Genomic DNA, 25,565 nt, shown 5'->3' with positions numbered 1-25,565 from the left:
GATTCTAAAGTTTATATGGAAAGACAAAAGATCCAGAATAGCCAAACAACACTGAAGGAAAAGAAGAAAGCCAGAAGACTGACACGACCCAATAGTAACACTTACTATAGAAAGACAAATACCATATGATTTCACTTATATATGGAATCTAAAAAACAAAACAAATGAACAAACAAAACAAAACAAAACCCATGGATACAGAGAAAAGACTGGTGGTTGCCAGAGGGGAAGGGGGTGGGAAATGGGTGAAATGGTGAAATGGGTGAAGGGGATCAGGAGGTACAAACTTCCAGTCATAAAATAAATAAGTCATGGGGATGTAATATACGACATGGGGGCTATAATTGAAACTGAGCAGGATACTGCAGGGCCTTCCCAGGTACAGATCCCCTGTATCCATCTGCCTCTTCTATGTAGAAAAGCTTTGGCATCCTAAGCTTTCCCCAAGTTCCAAAGAGCAAATTTAACCAGAGAAGTGAGAAAATGCAGAAAGAAAGGAAAACAGTCAAGCAAGACAAAATAATAATAGTTTAGCCATAAAACAAAGTCAAAGACCTTTAGTTCCTCCTCAAGGGCTATAGATAATATCCTGAGCCATATCCTTGAGTTGTTTTGCAGATACTAAAATCCCCACCAGGTGAAAGGAGTTAACTGCTGATCACTACTACATAGACCCCAGACCAGTTGGAGCCAGAAAACTGATAATTGAGATTCCTGAAACACCACCCTGTTACCTCACCACCAGCCAATCAGAAGGATATACCTGAGCTGTTTACACACCCTGTGATCCTCTCCCTCACCTTGCCTTTAAAAGCCCTTCCCTGAAAGCCATCAAGGAGTCTTTTAAGCATGAGCAGCCCATTCACCTTGCTTGGCTTTGCAATAAACGCTATACTTCCTTTCACCACAATCTGGTGTCAGTAGATTGGCTTTACTGAGCATTGGTTCAATAACATAGTCAATAATATTTATTGCAAATTTGAAAGTTGCTAAGAAAGTAAATCTTAAAAGTTGTCATCACAAGAAGGTAAAAAAAATCTTGAATCAGATACTGTCCAGCCCCTGGATCTGAGGTCTGATTGTCTCTCTAAATCTCCATTTCCTCATGTGTAAAATGTAAATAATAATACTGATCTTTAAGGATCGTTGGGAGAATAATATGAGGTGCTATATATGAAGATATTTAGTAAGCAGTCTCTTATTCCACGATTATTTACTGAGCAACTTTCTAGCCTCAAGGAACATAGCAAGATGAATAAGGCCCTGCCCTTCTGGAGAAAGACAGTAATCACATAAACAAGTGAATATCCAATATTATCTCAAGTAGTACTAAGTACAATGAAGAAAACCAAGTCAGGTGTGGTGGAGGTGAGATCCACCTTCAGGAGGGAAGGGCTTGCTACCCAACTGAGGGAGTGTGGTCAGCTGATGGCCTCCAGTTGTGCACCCCTTCAGGACCTGCCTCAGCTGCAGAGAGATGCCTCCCCGACATCCCACTGTTCCTGCGGCAGCCTCCACCTGGAACTAAGTAAGATAAGCTGGAAAAGCCTGGTCATTTTGGCCCCTAGGCCATCTCTGATGGGCAAAACCGGTTCCCAAGCTCCCCAAATCACAGTTCCATTTCTTCCTCTGCCCAGTCCTGCTTCCACCCTCTCCTCTGCACCGGCGTTGATTCCTCTTAAATACCTTGCATCCCAAACTCCGTGTCTGTGTCTACTTCTTTTTGGAGAACTCAACCTGACAACAGGGTGGGAGGAAATAGAGTTTGTGAGTTTGGGTAGGGGGTCAAGGAAAGACTTTTAGTGCAGATGACATTTGAGCAGAGCCCAGAATGAAGTAAGGGCAAGAACAGTGAGAGCATCTGGGGAAGACTGGTGCAAAGCGCAGCCACACGTGCAAAGGCCCTAAGGAAGGAAGGACCATGAGCGGTGCGGTCAGAGTGGAGTGGGTAAGGGGAGAGTAGTAGTAGATGAGGTCAGAAAGAGGACAGAAGCCAAGATCACATGGGTTGTTGAATCATAAAAACTACTGGCTTTTATTCTGAGTGAAATGGGAAGCTATGTGGGTTTGGAATTGGCAAGTCACGTGATATGTCCTATGTTTTAAATGGAGCACTCTGGCTGCTGTGTGGACAACGGGTTGGGGGAGGGGGGACCAGAGAAGTAGAGGAAGCAGGGATACAATTTAGGAGAGTATTACATGACCACAGTTACCTGTTAGGAAGTAGTAGTCATCATTGTAATACAGTAGTAATATAGTAATTATAATAGTAGTTGCGGTCACAGTGGTTGGTAGGGAGTTTCCTTAATCCCACAGCACTGGGTTGCCATGTGGTATGTACATGCAGCTCATTTGCACATGGGTCATCTGCATAAGGCCTCCCATGATGCAGTGGGTGTGTCAGACTGGACCTTTAGTGATCTTAGCCCCACACCCAGCTATTTCCATCACTATGAGAGGACACTCTGTATCCAAATACTCAGTGTACAGATTCTGGTCTCAAGCTTTGTGAGTACTGATTTCATTTTCCAGAAATTTTTATCACCCATTTCAGCTGCCATGCCGTCTTCTTTAGTAGAGGGCTGAGCAGAGTATGTTTTCTTCAACAGAGCAGCTGTAAACCTCAGCTCTAGGGAGGCTGCATCTGTCTTTCTCTGCTCCGCCTTCTCAGACTCTGTATCCTTTTCCTCAGATTTCTCTTTGGCCACAGGAGCTACTATGGGTTGCTGATGCTGCACAAACAGGCAGTCCTGCTTGGAGAGGGTTCTTGAGGCCCTAGCTCTGGAGGAAATTCAATAATCGACTAGACTGAGTGATGTGTTTAGGACGCCGAGGCTGAAACAAACTATAATTCACATTCCCTAGGTTCCCTACTCTGTAATAAAGCCTGAGTGTCAGACAGCCCAGCCAAGAGCTAACATATCTGTTTGCACTAGCCTTGTGCTAATGGAAACATGTCAGAAAAGGAAAACATTTAGCCAACTGTCTAATGCAAAGGGGTTCTCTTCAGCCAAATGAAGAATGATCACCTATACATGGCTATATGAGTGTGTTAAATGTTAATATCTAGAAAAGTGTTGATCCACATAAAAACAAAAAAGACTCACTATAAAACTACAGTAATCAAGACAATGTGGTATTAGTGAAAGAATAGACAAATATATCAATGGAATAGAATAGAGAGCCCAGAAATAGACCCACATAAATAAAGTCAACTAATTTTTGACAAAGCAGCAAGGCAATACAATGGAGAAAAGACAGTCATTTCAATAAATGGTGCTTGGAACAACTTAACATCTACATGCAAAAAGATGAATCTAGACACAGACTTTATACCCTTCACAAAAATTCACTCAAAATGTATTACAGGCCTAAAACTATATAACTCCTAGAAGATAACCTAGGAGAAAATCAAGATGAACTTAATTTAGATACAACACAAAATGCACAATTCATGAAAGAAATAATTGATAAGCTGGACTTCATTAAATTAAAAACTTCTGCCATGTGAAAGACACTCAAGGGAAAGGGAAGTCAATCCACACTGGGAAAAAATATTTGTGAAAGGCATACTTGATAAAGGCCAGTTATCCAAAATATACAAGGAACTCTTCAGTGCAACAGTATGAACACAGCCTAATTAAAAACGGGCAAAAGATCTGCACAGGTACCTCTCCAAAAAATATATAAGAATGGCAAAAATGCATGTGCTCAACATTACCTGTCATTAGAGAATTGCAAGTTAAAACAATAATGAGGCAAACTGCACCTATTAGAATAGCCAAAATCCAAAAACAAAACAAAACAAAACAAAACAAAAAACCCCTGGTAATAGCAAATGCTAATGAGGATGCAAAAAGTAACAGGAACATTTATTCAAAATGGTACTTTGGAAGATAGTTTCGCAGTGTCTTACAAAGGTAAGCAAAGCCTTATCATAAAATCCAGCAATCATGCTCCTAGTTATTTACACAACTGATTTGAAAACTTATGTCCACACAAAACCTGCATGTAAATATGTATAGCAGCTCTATTCATAATAGCCAAAAGTTGGAAGTAGTCAAGATGCCCTTCAAGAGACAAATCAATAAACAAACTATGGCATATCTAAACAATGGAATATTATTCAGCAATAAAAAGAAATAAGCCATCAAACATGAAAAGACAGAGATGAATCTTAAATGCATATTGCCAAGTGAAAAAAGCCAGTAGCAAATGCTACATTCTGTAATAATGCCTTATATGACATTCTGGAAAAGGCAAAACTATAAAGAGGGTAAAAATTATCAGCGGTTCACAGGAGCTTGAGGGGGAGAGGAGGGATATCTGAATAGATGAAGCATAGGGGACTTTTGGGGGCAGTGGGGGCTTTAGTTGTTAAAGTTATAGTCCATGAGGGTATGGGTTAATAATCCTGATACGGCTATACTTACGTATTGTAACAGAGCAATTAAGGAAATGGATGGCAGACGGTAGAAGTCCAGACAGATAAGCAAGGGAAGAAAGCTAGAATGATCCATGTGGTAATAGATTTGAGTTAGAGACATCAGTATGAACTCATGTGTAGCTTAATATAGATATAAATAATTACATATAGAAATATTTATTATATGTGTATATACACAGATTATCTACACACATATATTTCCTTGTTCAGTCAGCTGAGAGGGTCTAGAAACAATGACACCCTAGTAGCAACAAGCACGTCTAGTGCTCAAATGTTGGTTTTTAACACCATTCTCCAATCAAAGGAAGCAGAGCTCTTTAGAGAAATGACTCATTCTAGGACCAAAAGAGGAAATATACAAGATGAGCCTGCAGCATCTTATAGTGGCAGAAAGTAAGGAAGTGCTACAAAAAATCCACAATACCACAATAATGGGTGTTTGGAAAAGGGACACCAGGGCCAAGTAAAATATCTCCAAACAGCCAAAACTGAATCAATTTAAGCAACAAAATAAGTAAGGTACTATTGGATTATAACCCAAAGTATAAAATAAATATCCATGAGCCCACACTGATATAAATAAGTGATTGAATTAATTAATAAGAAGAGACAAATCTCCCTTGCAGAACAATTCAAAATAAATTGTGTAGGTATTCCAACCTCAAAGAGGTGAGCATAACTCCCCATTCTTTATGTGTGAGCAGTATATAGTAACTTCCTTCCAAAGAGTACAACGTGGAAAGGGGGAAAAGAGTAACTTTACAATTGAGAAACCCGATACCCCTCAAAACCGTCAAGGTCATCAAAAATAAGCAAAGTCTGAGAAACTGACACAGCCAGGATGAGCTTATGGAGACAACTAGATGTAATGTGGTGTCTAGATGGGATTCTGAAACAGTAAAAGGGCATTAGATAAAAACTAAGGAAATCTAAATAAAGTATGGACTTTAGTTAATAATGATGTATTTAATGATTCATTAATTATAACAAATGTACCATATTAATGTAAGATGTTAATAATAGAGCAAACAAGGTGGTCACTATATGGGATTTCTGTACTATCTTTGCAATCTTTTTGTAAATCTGGAAATTTCTAAAAAATAAAAATTATTGAAAAATTTTGAAGGTTTTATATCTACACAGTTTGAAAATTTTAAATATCCTTCTAAATAACTTTTGGGTAAAAGAGAAAATGGAAAGAAAAATTACAAATAATTCAGAAATATACAACATAAGTACGTTATACCTGAGAAGCTCTGCAATATGGATTAAGCAATATGCAGAGGAAAATTAATATTTGTAGCCTTAAATGTATCCTTTAGAAAATAATAAAGTTTGAAATAAACTGAGCACAGATTTGAAGAAAAATAGTAATGTAAAGTAATAAATGAATAAATAACATATAATTAAAAAGTAATATAAAGAATATAAATGGAAGGAAAAAGAAAAATTAAATTTTTATTAAATTTATAAGATCATTGGTGTCTTGATCAATAAAACTGTGTTCCTAAAAACCAATAACTATAGGCAACTATAATTTTTTTAAAAGGAACTACAGAAAAATACCATTTAGGGATGAGAAATACTTAACTCCAGGTATAGGAGAGATTTTTTGAAATTATAAGAGAATTATCTATATTATTTCTATCCATAAATTTGAAAATTTAGGAAGTTTATTAGTCAAAACTGCTTTGGATGCAAATGACAGACACTCATTTCAAAATAGCTACAGCAAAAAAGATACTATATTGATTCATATACCTGAGAAGTCCATAGGATAGTGCTGGTTCCCAACATGGCTGGGTCCAAGAGCTCGGTGTCATAAGACTATCTCTCTCCCCACTGCATCCCTCAGCTCAGCTTATCTCTCAGTTCATGTATCTCTCTCCATGTATCAGAGAAAATGGATATCTACAGCCACAAAATTTCATCTTCCTAGTTTAAAAACCAAAGTAGAAAAAGAAAAATTCCCCTCTCTGATGTGTTATATCAATCCAGGAGAAGATTCTGATTGGCCCTGTTTGGATCTTGTGTCCATCCCTGTGATTGAGTGTCCCAAGAATGACATTTCCTTAATTTGGTAAAGAGAATCAGAAAACTCAACACCATATTTAGTGATGAATCATTAGAAGCATTTCTGTTAGAGAAACAAGAGGATGAACTCTGTCACCACTATCTTTGAACACTGTACTAGAGTTCATAGTCAATGTAACAAGACAAGAAAAGGTAAATATCTTGGAAGAAAAAAACTGTTATTAGTTCCAAATATCTAACTTTGAAAAATCTAAGAAAATTAACTTAAAAAAAAAATGACATAGCAAGATTCAAGACAGACAATACAAAAATCATTAGTTGTCCTACATTAGCAATAACCAATAAGAATATAAAGTAAAGTCAATTCTTGGGACTCTGGATTGGCCACCAGAACAAAATACAGACAAATATATGTTTTATAAAAACTAATATTTGAAATGGAAGCATAAGAGCCTCTATTTACCTCACCACCACCACCAATATCTCTCTCCCCATCTGCCACACTTTTAACTTGTCACCAGAACCTCATTGGGAATTATCTTGTTAGATCTCTATCCTCTTTGACACGGAGGGATCCCTACAGTATTCACAGTACATTCTATTTCTATTCAACTGTACCATTATTTTTTGTATCAGAATTATTTGTGTGTGTATCTTATTTCCTCTATAGATGATCAGCAACTTCCTCTTTGTGTGCCATCCCCACAATATTTTGGGTGCAGTAGATACACCATGATTATCAACTTGAATTGATAATTCAAGATGGTATGGGTAAGAAAGAAGGAAATGGAAAACAAACTAAAGAGGAGTGGAATGATAAGGGTCAGAAAAGTTTGGTGGAGACAAGTCATTTGAGCCTCTCGTATGCATTCTTTTCTCTGGGTAAATCATCATTATCTAAATTCCTTAAATTTCAAAATAATAAAAATTCTAGAGCAGAGTATTCAGTATTTGGGGAATTACTGGTGAAAATATTAGGAAATATTCCCCATATAAAATAGCCCAAGTATGGAGGGCTTCCTGATTTTTTGAAGACTTGAATTTAATTCTTCCTTTCCCATTCTCCACAAATTCTCCCAAATATCCCTTTCTCTCTCCTTGGCCTCACCTCTACTTTGCTTTTATTCTCTTCTGTTTTCCCACCCTCTTTCCTTTCTTCTCTTCTAAATCTAGGTTCTCCCTTCTCTTCCATTAAGCCTGGTGTCAAAGGGGGCTGAGGAAGCCCTGGTTTTGTGTCTAACTCAGCCATGTCCTCTGTGGTATAGGAATGAAGAAGTCAGAAGCAGTCAAATATTTACTGAGTGCATTCCATGTTTGGAAAGAGTGAGCATTGGGGAATTAAATAGAACTGCGTTGAAATCAGGCTCCACACTTACAATCTCTGCACCTCAGTGTTCTCATCAGGAAAACAAAGACAATACTAGCAGCTCCCATAGAGAGTTGTTGTATGGATTAAATAAGATATTGTTTGTACAATGTCTAGTTCAAAGTAGGCACTCAGCAAATAATAACTATTAGGGAACTATGGTTGAAAACCAAGGAAGGGAACAGAAAGGTCATACTCCAGTTTTTTCTCCCACTTTCCTCCCCTCTAGCCTAAATTCATAGGAGTTGGGAGAGGAAAGAAGGCTGGGAGGCGAGAGTGCAGGCAAAGCAATACTAAACCTTAAATCTCAATCCCTAATTTAGCTACTGAATCAAAATTAAAGACATCGAGATGACAGTTTATATTTCATATACTGGATTTATCGTTTATTCCAGAGAAATTATCTAAGCAATAACATTGTATTTGGAATACAAATCTCAAAGAGGAAAATGCTCTTAGACAAAAATTACAGCGAAACTGACACACCCCAATTACTCACTGGCTTCTCAAGAGAAAAAGAAATCTGGTGATGTTATTCCTGCCCTTGCCCACTCCAATATCAATACAGTTCCAAATTCTCAGAGGGTAGTAAAAGCTCTTGTCTTTCACACAATAACTAACAAAGCAAACTCCCCAAAACCCATGGGGGTACTGTGGTTGAGGGGGAGGGGGCAATTTTATCTAATTAATGAATTTTCCAAACATTTAATATTTGTTCTACATAAAAAATATGAATGCCTGTTGTAGACCATTTATTCCTAGTGGTAAGTAATTGCAATTCATTTGGAAAGCATCTTCAAAGCAGGCAGACACATTTTTCAAAACACCAGTTGACTACATCATTACTGCTACACTTATAAGCATTCCTCTGATGAAAAACAAAAGCGGGGGGGGGGGGGGGGAGGGGGGAGCAAGTTTCACTACAGTCCCCTAAGAAAATGTTTCACTTCTCTCTGTTATCATTCAGCCTTGGCCATATCTGATTTCAGTGTTAGTGAATCTACTGGACTTTTAAGTAATAAAGAAAAGAACACATTCTGGTTACTGCTGAAAAGAAATTTCATCAGTTTTCCTGTTAGTATGAGTCATAGCAGAGAAGAATTTGATGATTTGCAAGAAAAAAACCACAGTCCACTAATAAGCACTCCAAGCCTTTAGGCCACAAGAGAATGGAATCAGCAACAAATTTTACTTTAAGTTTTTTCTTTGAGTGCCTACTGTGTACTAGCACTCTTCTAAGATTTGTGAATACTCTTTCTAAAAATACAGGATATAGTGTCTGACCTTAAGGAATGCTTAACTTGAAATTTTCTTTATAAGAAATCAGCACTCAAAGAAAGAAAGAAATCAGCATTCTTTGAATCCTCTGATGTTGAGACTTAAAAAAGCAATCCAAAGAGCTCAGCCTTCATTCACCATTAGAACAAGGATAATAATAACATTAATACCCAAATTTCACCAGCTCCAAGCCTCCCATTGGCTTGACCATGGGAAGTCCAACTTCTTAGAACCTCCCCTTTAAAGTCATTTCCTAGAGTCTGCAAAGCTACCTACAAACATACACAAACATCCACAAACACTGAGCTGGGGAACTCAGAAGGGAAAGACACCATAGCAAAGTTGTTTGAGCCTCAAAGTGTTAAGTGGTTAATCCAGCAAACTCTTTCATTTGTTACCTTATTAGCAGTTTCGGCACTAACAGTTCACCAACGGGGTCACAATATCCTGCCAATGCTGGACATCTAGTCACCTAAAACTGACCTTGAAAATTGAGAGGGACTTTGGGATGTTCCACAGTAAAGTTGTTCAGTCCCCAAATTGTTCTGGACAGCTCACTCACAAGTTAGAAACAGACATTTTCCTTGGGGCCTTTACTCACCAGGCTGGTAAGGTCAGGATTTTGGTAGCAATCCCTATGGTGCACCAGGAGCAACCACTCCATAAAACACTATGGCCTTGCTGCTGGGTTTGACTTTGCTATGGCAGCTTCCTTCTTCCCTTATGGTGACTTAGCGCTCCAGTGCTCCAGTCATTTCTCCCTGTTGTCGGGCCTCTGTGGGAGCTATTCTAGTCCATCAGGCATGCTGCCTGAAGCCAGGGGTGTCAGGGTCCAAGTGTTGTGTTCCAGGATGCTCCTTGGCCCCTGTGCAAATCAGTGTCTGGCTTTCTTATCAGAATCACCTGAGCCCCACCTCTGGCCCAGCCCAGAAGCTCTGTAGCGCCAACACTGGGAATATCACTACCAGATGAGTGATCATAAATGACAGACCAATGTTAATGGTAAGCACACTGAAAATGTAAAAAGACTTCTTGGTACAAAATGATATTTTTACCTATCAGTTACCCAGTTCAAGGAGGGCAGAGGTGGTTGTGTGTGATTAGATGGCTATTTAAAGTAAGTAGTGCAAGAGAAATTCATAATAAGTCCACAAGTATTAATATTTTGCATGCAACTTTTCTCTTCTCAAAAAATTAAAGTATTATATTTCAGAATATTATGTGCTCAGAACCAGAAAGCAAGCAGCAATATACCGGAAATAATCTGTTTAAGGGATTTGAGAGATTGAATATAGCAATTTGGACATATTTTAGTTTCCAAGGCCCAGAAAGATAGAGGAGATGATAGGTAATGTTTATTGAGCAGTTTCTATGTGTCAAACATGGTACTAAGTAATTTACATGCATTGTCTCACATGATCAAACGATGCCTTGAGGTAGCTACTATTATGATCTTCACCCTACAGATAGGAAAACCAAGATTAAGAAAATGTTCCAACATTCTAAGCTAGTAAGAGGTGGAACTGGGATATGAACACTGGGCCTCTGATTCTGACACCTCTGTGCTCACCGCCTCCCCCGTGGCTTCATCATGGGTTTGGCTGCCAAATTTGACTTCTAACCCCATTTCTGCTCCTAAAGGGTCATTTAACCCCACTACCTGTCTGTAAAATGGAAGAATGAGAATTCTCTGAGCTAACATTTGCAAAGACTCAATGCAACATTATCATTACATAAGAGGGCGGAGTTCACCCCTATGAGAAGGATGAGGGGGTCAGAAGACCCTCTGGCTGCAGAATCCAGCTCTGGGGCACCGTCAACAATGCCCAGGCATATTTGAAGAGGGGCAGCACTGTTACCAGGTGTAGTGATAATGTGATTTGAGGCTTGAAAATAATGTGGGCACTCTAGTCACACTGCTGACCTCAGACCACCACTGACTTCCGACAAGGAGGTTCAGACACACTGGATTTACTTTCATTCTTACCCATACTATTTTTACCTTTGTCCAAAACAGCTCAAGTCAGGAACACCAGGATTATCTGCTTCTTTCATGGTCATAAAAGTTGTCTCAATTACCAAAGCTGATTATTCTCCACAGATGCTCTCATGCTTCTTATCACAGTGTGTTATCACAGAACACAAAAGCTCAGAGGCCCCTACCTATTTGGCAATCTCTTTTCTAAGGCTTGGATTCCCCTTTAAATGATACAGATACAGCCAGTCTATGAAGTATCTATTCTATCTTCAGTTTGAAATCCTTACAGTCACAGAAGTTTTGTTATTAGGTTCTGCATCTATACAGGCAGCTGGACATAGATGCACTGCAGGTAGCCACCTATGGAGCTTTGTGCTTATGATGAAGTGTAATAAGGCAAGAGGAAGAGGGGAATGGGTTGAGCCCTTAGCCAAAGGACTGAGCATTCCAGCCAGCTGATGTCCTGGTATCATTTGCCCTGAAAGGTGACTGCAACAGAAGAGAGCCATCCGCTACAGTCTGCCTGTTTAAGAAAGCCCAGTCTCTCTTCATATCCAGTCCATTCTGGGTTGAGCACTGATACTGAATATTTATCACTGAGTCCCTATATGCCAGTTCATATTTAAATCCATCATTTGTTAATTGATTGCTATTGTCATTTCTACTGTAAATCAACATAAGTAATTTCCATGTATGGGTTTGTTAGTATCTTATTCATTGCCCATGGACCTGGAAATCAATGGAAACCAAGTAGAGTTCCCTCTTTCCAGCTTTAATTGTAGGTAGTTTCCATTGGTCTCTCCTGGATTTTCAGGGTTCTATTCACAGGATTGCCTCATTTTCCCTTAGACTAGACTTCCCTGATGGCCATCATCATCATAATGTCAACATACGTTGAGTACTTACCATGCTTGAGACATTGTGTAACTAATACACGTATACTTCACATGAATGACCTCACTCAATTCTATAAGGTTATTATCATTATTATTATTACCTGTATTTTATAGTTGAGGAAGTTGAGTCATAGAGAAGCTCCCTGTCCACAGATCACAAAACTAGAGAGGGCTGGAGCTGGAATTTATACCCATGTCTGTGTGACTCCAAATTCTGAGCTCTAAAGAGCTCCACCATTTACACTTCTCCCTGACTAGGACCGAAAAAAAACTTCGTTTCTACCAGTTTCACTAAAACAGTGGCCCAATGAATGGCTCTCTCTGGGGGCAGGTTACAGGCTATTTACTAAATTATAAGAACATGAATTTAGTCTGAAGTGAATGACAGCTACCTAAATGTGGTAAGTCTAAGTGATTGTCTAAATTAATCAGTTTCAGAAAAAACTGAGCTGCGTTGTAAGGGAAAACAGTTGGTGGGAGGAAATATGGGTCTCTTCTTCTTATTCTTTTCCGTGTGCCATTGGGTAAGTCACTTAGCTTCTCTGTGCTTCAATTCCTAGAATTGGACTGGATACAGCTTAAGGCAGTGTTTTTCAAACTGCATCTCACAAGCCATTAGTGGGTTATGAAATCAATATAGTGAGCCACAACCATTATATTTTAAGACATTAAACAGGATAGAAGAGTAGAGCATAAATATATATTTTTTATTTTCTACTATTCTAATACTATAAATAGTATAGCACTAATACTATAAATATATTTATATATATTGTTCAACATGACTCCATGAATGATAAGAAACCAAGGTAACACAACTAACCTCATGATATCAGCTCTGCATGTCATAACTTGTCAATATATAGGTAAAATCCTCATGAGATATTGGGTATATTCTTCTGATCTCATTTGCTTTGAAGCTACACTTCTCTTGTTTGCTCAGATAGGGCTTAGAAATCTGTATATTATTAATGATGGACAGCATACATACAAAAAATGTAAAAATCATAAGTGTATGGCTTGAAGAGTTTTAACATAGTAAACATATGATAACTAGGTAACTAATCATATCAAGAAATAGAACATACTAACATACCAGAATCCCTCTCATGTTCTTTTCCCAGACTCTACCTCTTTCCAACAAGGTGAGCTAATATCTTGACTTTGAACAGTATAAATTGGTTTTGCTTTTTTTTTTTTTGGAACTTTATATAAATGAAACTATACAATATATACTTTCCTGTGTCTGGCTTTCTTTGCTCAACATCAGGATTGTGAAATTTATGTTGTCACTATATTTGTGGTTTGTTCATTCTTTCCAATTAAGGAGTGTCACAAATAGTGCTGAAATGAACTCTTATATGTCTTTTGGTGCACATATGTATGTATTTCTGTTGGGTAAATATATAGGAATGAAATTGTTGGGTCTGAGGGGAGAGCTCTCACAAGACGCTGAGCATGCTGGCACCCTGATCTTGGACTTCCAGCCTCCAGAACTATGATAAATTCCTGTTGTTTAAGCCACCCATTCGGTGGTATTTTGTTATGGCAGCTGGAACCTACAGGTTTTGAATGCCATTTTAATAGTTTAACTAGGTTCCAAAAGAAAACTGGAAGTTAACTTCCAGAGGGATAACTTAGCCAACTATTTCAAAGCATTAGTTCACTTATTTCCAGGGAAAAAGCATTCTCATTTCTGTCTTCATCCCAGAGACAAACCCTTCAGAGGTATGTGTAGGTTGGTCTAAATCCACAGTTCCAATACCCAACATTGGCAATAATGGTCATTGATGTAGACAAAAGCTTCCCCCCAAGAATTATTCTATACATAAAAACTGAAAATGAGTCCTAAACATGCTTATGACTCAAAACAGTACTGATAGTACAATTTTTATAAGTCTATCTATCTATCTATGTATATCCATACACTCATACCTATAAACAGGAAAAGAAAAGAAAAAGCCTAATGGGGAAACAGAGAGTCTCATACATGTCAATAGGACTGGAAATTGGTTAGTCCTTTGTAGAAGGCAATTTGACAAACAGCTTTCAAATTTTAAATGCATGTGCTCTGGGCTTCCCTGGTAGTGCAGTGGTTAAGAATCCGCCTGCCAATGCAGGGGACATGGGTTCGAGCCCTGGTCCAGGAAGATCCCACATGCCGCGGAGCAACTAAGCCCGTGTGCCAAAACTACTGAGCCTGCACTCTAGAGCCTGTGAGCCACAACTACTGAGCGTGCTGCAACTACTGAAGCCCGTGCGCCTAGAGCCTGTGCTCCGCAACAAGAGAAGCCACTGCAATGAGAAGCCCGCGCACCGCAACAAAGAGTAGCCCCTGCTCGCCACAACTAGAGAAAGCCTGCACTTAGCAACAAAGACCCAACGCAGCCAAAAATAAATAATAAAATAAAATAAATAAATTTATTAAAAAAAAAGAATGTGGTAGGTAGTTCTCTACGTGTACTGATGTGGAAAGCTGTCTATGATGTACTGTTAAATGAAAAAAGCAAGTCAACAGAGCAATATTTAAAGTACAAGCCCAACAAAGAAACTTCCTATATAGGACTCTGTGTGTGAAAAAGCATAGGAAATAGGTCTGGAAGAACAGTGTTGGTCATGGTTACCCCTGGGGAGAACAGTAGGACAGAGGGTAAAGGGTGTGTGTTCATTTGCAAGGGCTGCTGTAACAAAATACCACAGCCTGGGTGGCTTAACCAACAGAAACTTACTTTCTCACAGTTTTGGAGGCTAGAAGTCAAGGTGCTCACAGGTTTCTTCTGAGGCCTCTCTCCTTGGCTTGTGCATAGCCACCTTCTTGCTGCGTCCTCACGTGGCTTTTTCAGACGGGATACCAGTCTGATTGGATTGGGGCCCACCCTAACAGCCTCATTTAACTTAATCACATTTTAAAGGCCCTTTCTCCAAATAGTCACATTCTGAGGTACTGGGGGTTAAGACATCAACATATGAATTTGGGGGGACACAATTCAGCCTATAATAGGGTGACTTCTGCATTTTGTCTATATTGTCTCAAAATTTTATGATAAGCATGTATTTTTTTAAATAAATTTATTTATTCATTTATTTTTTGGCTGCACTGGGTCTTCGTTGCTGCATGCGGGCTTTCTCTAGTTACGGCGAGCGGGGGCTACTCTTTGCTGCAGTGAGCGGGCCTCTCATCGTGGTGGCTTCTCTTGTTGCAGGGCACGGGCTGTAGGAACGTGGGCTTCAGTAGTTGTGGCACGTGGGCTCAGTAGTTGTGGCTCGCGGGCTCTAGAGCACAGGCTCAGTAGTTGTGGCGCACGGGCTTAGTTGCTCTGCGACATGTGGGATCTTCCTGGACCAGGGCTCGAACCCGTGTCCCCTGCATTGGCAGGCGGATTCTCAACCACTGCGCCACCAGGGAAGTCCCAGCATATATTTCTTGTGTAAGTTTAAAAACAATTAGAAAGATAGGAAAATACTGACCGGAAGACAAATGTTAATAGCAAAATATGAATAGGAGTTATCTCTAAGGCTTATAGGTGATCCTTATTTTATTTCCTCCATGTTTTTTAATGTTTCTCTCATGCTCTTCAATGAACATGTATTGCTTTTTAATTAGAAAACAGAATAAATATTATTTTTTAATGAAATGAATAGATCCAACAGCTTCCCCTTCAATAGCCTGGCAATTAGACATACTCTGGGAAAGCATCTACCTTTGGAACTGGCTAGTGATCTCTAACAATTTACAATGACACTTCACTTATAATAAGCTATTTAAAATACGTGATCATTCAGAGATGGTATGTGATTCTTAGGTTATGAAAACTTCTCTCAATTTTCTAGGTTACAATAGTAAAGTGAATCTAATCTTAAAGTAGTAGGCTTTTCAAGCAATTATTCAAATTAAAGATTTTTCAAATGAGTATTACATTATGCCTATGGTACGAACTTCACACTTTTTCTTAATTTACTAATATTTATTAAGTAATGAGACTTAATCCCAACACCAATAATAATAATGTCCTATACATATAGACTATTTTTTCCAAGAGATGTACATCATAGTTATTAATTAGATAACCCCATTATATTATGAAATCACCTGTGGACAAATGTGTTAAGAATAAGAAAACAAAGAGCTTGTGAGTCGAACACTTACCTGCTTTGCCTCAGGGTTTGGAGCTCAGTCAGAAACACACGTGAGATTTGCTGACTTCTGAGTTAGGCAACTTTTCCTCGGAGCCCACATGAGCAAAGTTCCGTCAGGTAATAGGTTTGTCAGTCTAGCTCTCAGGAGAGTTCCAGTCTGCATGTAGAGAAGCACAGGACAGAATTTCCTAATAAGGAAATTGCTGCACACTCCCCCATGTGGCTATTTGAAGGATGAAGCAATGACATCTTCCAAAGTGGCATCTCCTTTTTTTCCCCTTTTTTCCTTAGAAATTGCCTTTAGTGCTGGTAAGAATGGATTTTCCAAAGACAGAAAGCAATCTAAAGTGACAAATAACTGGAAATTTTGAAATTTTCCTTTTTGTGGTCAGTAATCCCAACAGCTTTCTTCCCATTGGGGAGCCACTCATAACTCCTGACTATTCATTCATCCACTGGAATGCAGCAGATTTGGAAATTCCCATCCGCCATTCTTGTCAGGGATCCATTTCTTCACCATGCCAAGTCTTGTCAACCACAGAAGTTTGAATTTAGAACTGAGCAGGTTTTCTATTGCTTTCACGCTTTAGGAGCAATAAGTCAAAACAAATACTTTGAGGACTTCCCTGGTGGCGCAGTGGTTAAGAATCCGCCTGCCAATGCAGGGGACACGGGTTCGAGCCCAGGTCCGGGAAGATCCCACATGCCACAGAGCAACTAAGCCCGTGCGCTGCAACTACTGAGCCTGAGCTCTAGAGCCCGTGAGCCACAACTACTGAAGCCTGCGTGCCTAGAGCCCATGCTCTGCAACAAGAGAAGCCACCACAGTGAGAAGTCTGCGCACCGCAAGGAAGAGTAGCCCCCGCTCGCCTCAACTAGAGAAAGCCCTTGCGCAGCAACGAAGACCCAACACAGCCAAAAATAAATAAATTTATAAGGAAAAAAATTTCTAAAAAAAAACAACAACACACAAATACTTTGGAGAATGCCTATGGACAGAACATGATGAAGGAGTGGATGGCCTCCAGTGTTACCGAATGTGATATTCTGAACTCTTTAGCAAAGGCAATATTGTATTTACAAATATTTCCTTCCTATAAAATTTTAAACTAAACGTTGGCTTACATTAGTAATTATCTAAACATCTGCCTCTACATCCAACTCTATTCAAGCTGTAAAGGTTAACCATGTTTGTCTACCTGCTGGAAAAAAGAGTGGGAGAGAAAGAAGAAATGGCCAATTAATTACCAAGTGACTGAGAGCTACTGTTTGTCTCTTTCATCTTTCACCCCCAGAGAATAGGAAGCAGGCTTTTTGCTGAGTTTTTTGGCAGGACTGGGGAGGCACCTTGTACTGCTGGATTAGCTGAGGGGATTCCATGTGGGCAACTGAGCAGCACACTTTATCTATCTATCTATCTATCTATCTATCTATCTAGTGTTCTCATCACATTTTTTTTCACACTTTAAACAACAGGGACCAAAAGAAGTCAGAGGAAGAAAGGTGAGAGGAGGCTGCTGGGCAATCATGGGCTGGATGTTGGCTGCTCTTCCTTGTTATACCCTGGCAAGCAGTGAGGTGAATCCCTGCTCACCGACACTACGTAGTCCTTTACAGTTTACAAAGCACTTGTACATACAATAACTCAGCTGGCTTTCTCAACACCCCTATGTTCAAGAAATAAACAGTATACACAGTAAATACTATTCTGTATCATATTCCATTAAATTTTCAGGCTTTTGAGTCAGACTACTGGGATTCAAATATTAATTCAGACACTTTCTGGCTCTGTGAGTTTAACTAAGTTACGGTAAGTGAAATATGCCAGCCACAGAAGGACAAATACTGCATGATTCCATTTGAATGAGGTATCTAAAATAGTCAAATTCATAGAATCATAGAGGGCAATGGTGGTTGCCAGGGGCTGGGGGAGGAGGAAATGGGGAGATGCTAATCAGTGGGTATAAAGTTTCAGTTAAACAAAATGAATAAACCCTAGAGATCTGCTGTACAACATTGTACCTAAGTTAACAATACTGTATCATAAAATTAAAAATTTAAGAGGGTGGATCTCATGTTAAATGTTCTTACCACAATAAAATAAAATTTGAAAAAGATTTAAATGTAAAACATAAGACCATCAAAGGAAATATGAGTGAATATATCATATTAGGGAGGGAAAGACTTTTCTGGGCATGATACCAAAGACAGAAACCACACAAACAAACACTGATTATGAATATAGCTAACATCTATTAAGGTCTTACTATGTGCTGGGCCATGTACTGAGGATTTGCATTTTTAATCCTCACGTCAATCCTCTGAAGCAGGTATGATCGTTATCACTCTTTCATGAACAAGAAAAATAAGGCACAGGGAAGTGGATATTGTCAGTTGTCTTGCCAGAATCCATCGTTGTTCTCCCCTTCATCATTTCTAACTGAACCTCAGTTTTGTTCGGGTATCTACTCCTTCCTCATGCATAACTTGTGACCCTAGAGGTGAACTAATTATTAGTATAAGCCAACCAGTGATTGGTTCAGGAATGAGTATATGATTGACTTTCAGCCAATAAGACACAAGTAGACGGCTGCTGAAGAACTTCTGGGAAAATTCTTTCTTGGTTTTAAGAGAGACCAGTGTCACTTACCAGCTGAATGTGAAAAGAAGCTGTAGTTATTATTGGCGTCCATCTTGTAACCATAAGGGAAACCAGCCTCAGGACAGACAAACATATGAGAAGAAAGAGCCAAGACAGCTGAAGAGAAATGGATTGAAAGCCCTGATCATACTGCACCTGAAGTCTATACTACTGGACATCTACCCAGATGAGCCTCATTGTTTACCAGTTTTACCCTGGTGTCTGATATTTGCTGTATCTTCAAGTTAACTGACTTCTGCTATCTCTATTCTGCTATTAATATTTCCAGTAAATTTTTATTTAAGATATTGCATTTATTAGTTCTAGAAGTTCCATTTTGTTTTATTTTATAATTTCTATTTTTCTAGTGAGATTCTGAGCATATATATCATTATATATGATATAATGAGCATATTTTCATCTATCTATTTGTTGTTATAATAGTTATAATAGTTGCTTTTAAACATTTATTTCCCAAATCCAACACCTGAGTCATTTTAAGGTTAGTCTCCATTGATTCTCTTTGTTTCTTGAGTATGGAATAACATTTCCTATGTGTCTAAAAACTTTGGATTTTACGTGGACACTATGAACATTGTAGAGGCTCTTGATTCTGCTATATTCCTCTGAATTGTGCTGATTTGTTTATTTTATCAATTAACTTAGCTGAACTCCATGTCAAATCTGCCTCTCCCTCAGTGAACTGTAGCTAAAAGTCTCTCTTCTAGCTTCAGCTGATCTGCTTGGAATCTATCTTAAGTGAAGACATCAAGTAGGCGGTTAGTTGGATACATATATTTAGATCTCAGGAGTGAGATTTGGACTAGAGATGAAAGGTTGAGAGGAATAAGCATATAGATGATAGATGAAGCCACTGGAGTAGATGAAATCACTCAAGCACAAAGTCAGAAGAAAGGAGGGTGTATTGGTTTGTTTCCACACCAACAACCAATTCTCCAACTCTTCAGACACCAACTGGGTATCCAATGATTCACTTCAATTCTGACACTAAATACCCAGAGTTAGCATCAGACCCCACAGCTTATGGCTCAGTCTGCCCCCACTTCAGACACTAATCAGAGTCCCAGGCCTCCCCTACTTCTGACCAACTTGCTATAAATTGGTCGTTCCCCTTGAAGCCCTCCTTAGGTTTGATAATTTACTACAATGGCTCACAGAACTCAGGAAAGCACTTTACTTACTATTACCAGTTTATTGTAAAGAATGTTATAAAGGATACAAATGGACAGCCAGATGAAGAGGTAAATAGGTCGAGGTCCAGAAGGGACCCTAGTACAGGAGTTTCTGTCCCCAGGGAGTTGGGGTGTGCCACCCTCCTGGCACATGGATGTGTTCACCAACCTGGAAGCTCTCCAAACCCCTTAGTTGAGGGACTTTTATGCCATTAAATAGGCATAATTGATTAAATCATTGGCCATTGGTGATTAACTCAATCTCCAGTTCCTCTCCCCTCCTGGGAGGTCAGACAGAGGTGGGGGGAGGCTGAAAGTTCCAACCCTCTAATCATGTGTTGGTCTTTCTGGCAACAAATCCCTATTTTGAAGCTATCTAGGGCCGCCCCCCCCCCCCCCCCCCGCCACCAGTCATCATATTAGCATGCAAAAAGACACTCATCCCTCTGTAGAAGTTCTTGTGCCAGGAACCAGGAACAAAAACCAAGTAAATATTTGTTATACCACAATATGACAACCATGTTCATGGATTGGAAAACACAGTATCCTTAAGGCATCAGCCCTCCCCAAATTGACCAACAGATTCAATGTAATCACAATCAAAATCCTACCAGGCTTATATTTTGCAGAAATTGACAACCTAATTTCAAAATGTATATGCAAATGAAAAAAATTCTAGAATAGCCAAGACAATTTTGAAGAAAAAAAAGCAAAACAAAGTTGGAGGACTTCACTACTGAATTTCAAAACTTAACATAAAGCAACAGAAACACATCTCACCTGCTGATCTGCCTTACATACACCCGTTCACCACCCACCAAGGGGTCTTTTATGCAGTGAAAGGACAGCATATAGATATCCTAAGTTAAGTCAAAGCCTTCCCAAGGATACAAATTGACTATACACCTCAGTGTTACCATTTGGTCACGCTGTTCACAGTACAGACACAGCCAAAGCAATAAGAAAGTTCTTGATCTCAGAAGAAAATTATTGGCCTGCTGTAGATTGATTTTTGATTCTGTTTACCTCAATCCAATATTTCCCAAAGTGTATTACTTGATAATCCTGTTTTATGGGAAAGAAGGAAGGAAGGGAGGGAGGATGGAAGGAAGGTAATTCTTAACCAAATAAATTTGGGGGTTGCTGATTTCAACAAACTTTGATTTTATTTGTCGCAGGACTTCCCAGAACCTTTAATATGCTAATGTGTATTATAAGTCTGTAAGATGGAAGACAGTAGAATTTTGTATTTGAAACCCTTTTTAAAATTAACTAGTGTTAAGTGGAACAGCATACTTTGAGAAATGCTATCTCAGGCCAATGGGGAAAAGCTGCAAATATAAATTTATTATTTTTCTCTGACTCAAGAGTGAAGAGCTAAACTTCAAGCTTATTAAGTGAACCCTTATATTTTAAGTGATATGAAGCATCTACTTTTGAACAAAATAACATAGGATTAGGAGGTAGAAAAAGTGCTCTCTTCTAAATAGCTGTGTGACCTTGGGTAAATATTACTTTGATCCTTTCTAATCCAATGTCTTCCCTACAGCTGTAAAAGCAGAAATCCCCTGGTCACAGAGTTCTTTGCTGTGGCCAAATATAAATGTATTTGAATAACACAGAATTAAAGAGGATACAAATGTTAGGATGGAAAACCCCAGACTGTCCAGTTAGAAGTTCCCTCCCATTGTTCCTGTTTCTGCTCTTTGAGTACTGACCACAGTTTGATGTTAGGCTTGGTTCTAGTGTCCCCACAGGCAGAGTGATGTCAAAGGTGCACACTGCTGGGCAAAGCCATCAGGGATGCCAATGAATAAGGCTCCACTTTATAGACTGTCCCACTTGTGGCTGTGTTCACTTAAATGTCCCCTCCCTAACCTGGCCTGTGGGAACAGGCATGGGGGTTAAGAGGCAGGGAGGGATCTTTAAAGCACACAAAGTTATGACAATCCAGAATAATCCAGATAGTTAGCCCTAAGGGGAGAATCTGAAAAAAGGCTTAAGAGTTGGTAAGAATATACATGCTCCAAAATATTTTTCACCATATTTTTTTTTTCATTTTATCTTGTTACAGTGAATTCCACTAGAGATTGATTTAATGTAAGCTGATTTTAGAAAATTGGAAATATTTCTAGGAAGGTTACAGAACTATTAAACATTCATCTGGAACGTGAATTTGCTCAATCAGGCCACTTTCCTCTTAATACCTGAAATGACTCGCACTCAGGGGATAGGACTGTGCTTGGCAGTGTGAGGAGTAAGAGGCCCCTGGGTGAGGGAGGGTTGCTGTAGCTGGGGGAGTGTCTGGCGGGGAACAGATGCAGAGGAGGCATTCATACAGTGACAGAGAAGTGCAAAAGTGGAAGTGTGAAAAAGGAAGATGTTAATGATAACTTATCCAATTCCAAATGACTCCTAAGGCCTATCCTTCTTTCATTTCTTCTTCTTTCCTCCTTCATTGTATGCTCTCCTGCTCAAAGGAACCAGGAAAGCTGGGACTAGGGTTAAGCTACATCATGGGTGAACTTGGTTTTTATAAGCTAGTCTGACAAGCTAAAAACCACCTATCTTTGTGAGGCCAAACGTGTTCCAAATTCCAAAGGACCTCCTTACAAGAGAAATTGTTTGGGATATAATCTGTTCATGAGTTGGAAGTTTCCAATAATATCCAGTCAATAAATATTTACTGGGTACCCACTATGGGCAGGCATGGCTAGGTACTGAAGTCACAGTAGAGAATGACAGACATCATCTCTGTTCTCACAAAGCTTAATGATCATGTTTATATTTCAAAGGTCACTCATGTGCAGAAAGTGGGTTGGAGGAAAACAAGATTGGAGCCAGAAGACTAGCTTGGAAGCAGTTTCAGAAATGCAAGGAAGGAGGTGGTTCTTAATCTTCATTGAACTTTTCTGAGTGGAAGAACATTAGCAAGACTGTAGTATTTTGTATTTTCAGCAGAACTTGTATTTTGATTCGTGGAATAATAGGCACTCTTTGCCTCTCTGTAGATTTATAATTAATAATTAGTTTCATTTTAATATTCTACGCCAACATCTGTTAGTCTTTGGCTGAGGAATGGCCACAGAGAGCCCTCAGACAGAACATTCAGGTGCTGGCAGTTGAAAGTTCTGTCCTGCACTGAAGTGATAAGAGTAAGATGGTATGGTTAGGGCACACATATCTGCTGTCCCCTGTTGGGGTGGACAGTGACTTCCAGATCCCCCTACAAGTTCTGGAAAGATCATGGAACAAAGAACATTATCTTAGCCCCATCCACTTAGATACCTCTTGCAGCCATTTCTAACCAACTATATGGGTGTATACCACATGCTCTGGTGACCCACATTTTGAGAAACACAGCTCCAGTCCTTTGCATAGCATCTAGGAATAATAAACATTGGTTGAAATGGTGGACATACAGTTTGTTTATGGAACAAGTTTGTGTGCATGTTCTCTATCATGTCTGTCTTCATTTCACAGTTTTAATTTTTTCTCCTGTTAGCACTTGTCCTTCAGTGCTTAAGAAGTCTGGCTTCTCAGACTCACAGATATAGTGAACAAATTAGTGGTTACCAGTGTGCAGAGGGAAGAGGGGAGGGGTAATACAGGGATAGGGGAGTAAGAGGTAAGAACTATTAGGTATAAAATAAGCTACAAGGATATACTATACAACACGGGGAATATAGAATATTTGATAATAACTATAAATGGAGTGTAACCTTTAAAATTCTGAATCACTATATTGTACACCGGTAACTTATATAGTATTGTACAGCAACTATACTTCAATTCAAAAAAGAAGTCTGGCTTCTTTTGGTGCATTATCATTTAGCCATCCTTCCTCTAGGTTCTAACACCTCAGTGTATCAAATATACTTTGATTCAATTTAGAAAATATTCCTGAGCGCCTACCATGTGTCAAACTCTGCCTTGAGTGCTGTGGGGGCCACAGAGATGACTAGGAAGAACACTGGCCTTTCCTTCATAGAGTACTTCTTTTGACTTTTTCTGACTCCATTGAAATTTTCTTTAATCCTCTATTATTAACTCCCTAGTTCTACCCTCTCTAGCTCCCCACTGCCTCTGAAAGATAAACTTCCAGGCTATGATAGACTGTTACATTAATGATCCCCAAAGAATCACACCATTCCCCAGGATAGCTCCCTCCCACATTGAAACTGAGCTTGGCCATGTGACGTGGTTTTGGCCAGTGGACACTATCAAACACGATGCAAACACAGGCTTGATAAGCATTGCAGCTTTGTCTCTTGGAATACTGCCACTGCCATGTGGGGAAGCCTGGTCCAGACTCCTTGAGGATGAAAGCTCCTGGAGAGAGAAGCCCAGCTGAGCCCAGCATCGAGTGGCCCTCCCAGCTAAATGCAGCCACAGGAGAGCCCAGGTAAGACCAACAGAGGAATCTCCCAGCCTTGCCACAGAATCATAAAAAATAATTATTGTTTAAGCCAAAGTTTTGGTTGTTTTGTTATGCAGCAGTTGATAACTGAAACATATGCCTTATTTTCAAGGCCTTTCTCTGACTCTGTCATGGAATAATTCCATTTCATTCCTGAAGGTCTCCCTGCTATGTTAAAGTCTATTCTGCAAGAAGGAAGAACCTGGGCTCTGGCATCAAGGGCTTCTTGGCTACAGGGCTTTGGACGATTTACTTAACCTTTCTAACCATCAGTTTTCTGCATTAGAGCAGTGTTTCTCAAAATGTGGTCCACTTGCATCAGAAATACCAGGCACGTTTATTTAAAAAAAATAGTCTTAAGCAGCTATTTTTATAATAGTCCAAACTGGAAACAATGTCAACATACATCAACTGGTGAACGCCTATGATATATTCATACAATGGAATACTTCTAAGCACTAAAATGGACAGAACTACTGTTACATTAACATGGTTGAATCTCTCAGATATTATTTTGAGCAAAAGAAGCCAGACACAGAAGAATACATATTGCATGGTTCTATCTATTTTAAGTCTCAGAACAGGCAATATTGATTTGTGATTATCAGACAAAACAAATTGATGAAATTAGAGTAGTGATCACCTCTGAGTGGGAGGTGGAAAGGACTGACTGAAAAGAGGCATAAGGGAACAGGCTGGCACGATGGAAATGTTCTGTATCTTGATTTGGGTGTAGGATACATGAATGCATGCATCTGTCAAAACATCAAACAGTACACCCAAAACCTGTGCATTTATTTGAAAATTATACCTCAATTTAAAAAAGAGATGGCAGAAATCATGCAGATTTGGCCTGCCTTCCAGGCTGGATACTTAAATTGGCTTTCTCAAACTCTATCTCCTATATGGAGAAGTTGGAAAGTGGAGAACATATTTCCTTGGTATCCTCAGAGCTAGGCTTTTGGGTGTGAATTGGTTCTGCCACTTAGGTGTATTCATGAGAGATTTGGAAAGTGGAAAGAAAGCGATTCCACTTTGCCATCTTTCCATGGAGCTTCAGGTCAATAAATGGGCTCTGACAAGTGGGAGTGCTGGCAGGGGCCAGACTCCACACTCCACTGTGGGTGGGTGGCAGTGACAACAGTGACAGCCTAACAGACAACAGGGGCAGACTG

At 39.3% G+C, this 25,565-nt stretch overlaps 1 protein-coding gene across 6 annotated transcripts in view; it reads right to left on the bottom strand.

Moving 5' to 3' along the window:
* The window catches only part of JAK2 (Janus kinase 2), a 245,921-nt gene extending 229,603 nt beyond the window's left edge, over positions 1-16,318 (bottom strand). For all 6 annotated transcript variants that reach the window (XM_068552633.1, XM_068552634.1, XM_068552631.1 and 3 more), the window contains exon 1: positions 16,147-16,318. The gene's annotated coding sequence lies outside the window, so the exon portion shown is untranslated. The remainder of the gene's footprint in view (positions 1-16,146) is intronic.
* Positions 16,319-25,565: the final 9,247 nt, after the last annotated feature.

The sequence above is a fragment of the Eschrichtius robustus genome, chromosome 10 (assembly GCF_028021215.1).
Source record: "Eschrichtius robustus isolate mEscRob2 chromosome 10, mEscRob2.pri, whole genome shotgun sequence".
Classification (NCBI taxonomy): Eukaryota; Metazoa; Chordata; class Mammalia; order Artiodactyla; family Eschrichtiidae; genus Eschrichtius; species Eschrichtius robustus.
The sequence above is the reverse complement of the archived record's forward strand: the minus strand, read 5'-3'. Positions and strand labels throughout refer to the sequence as shown.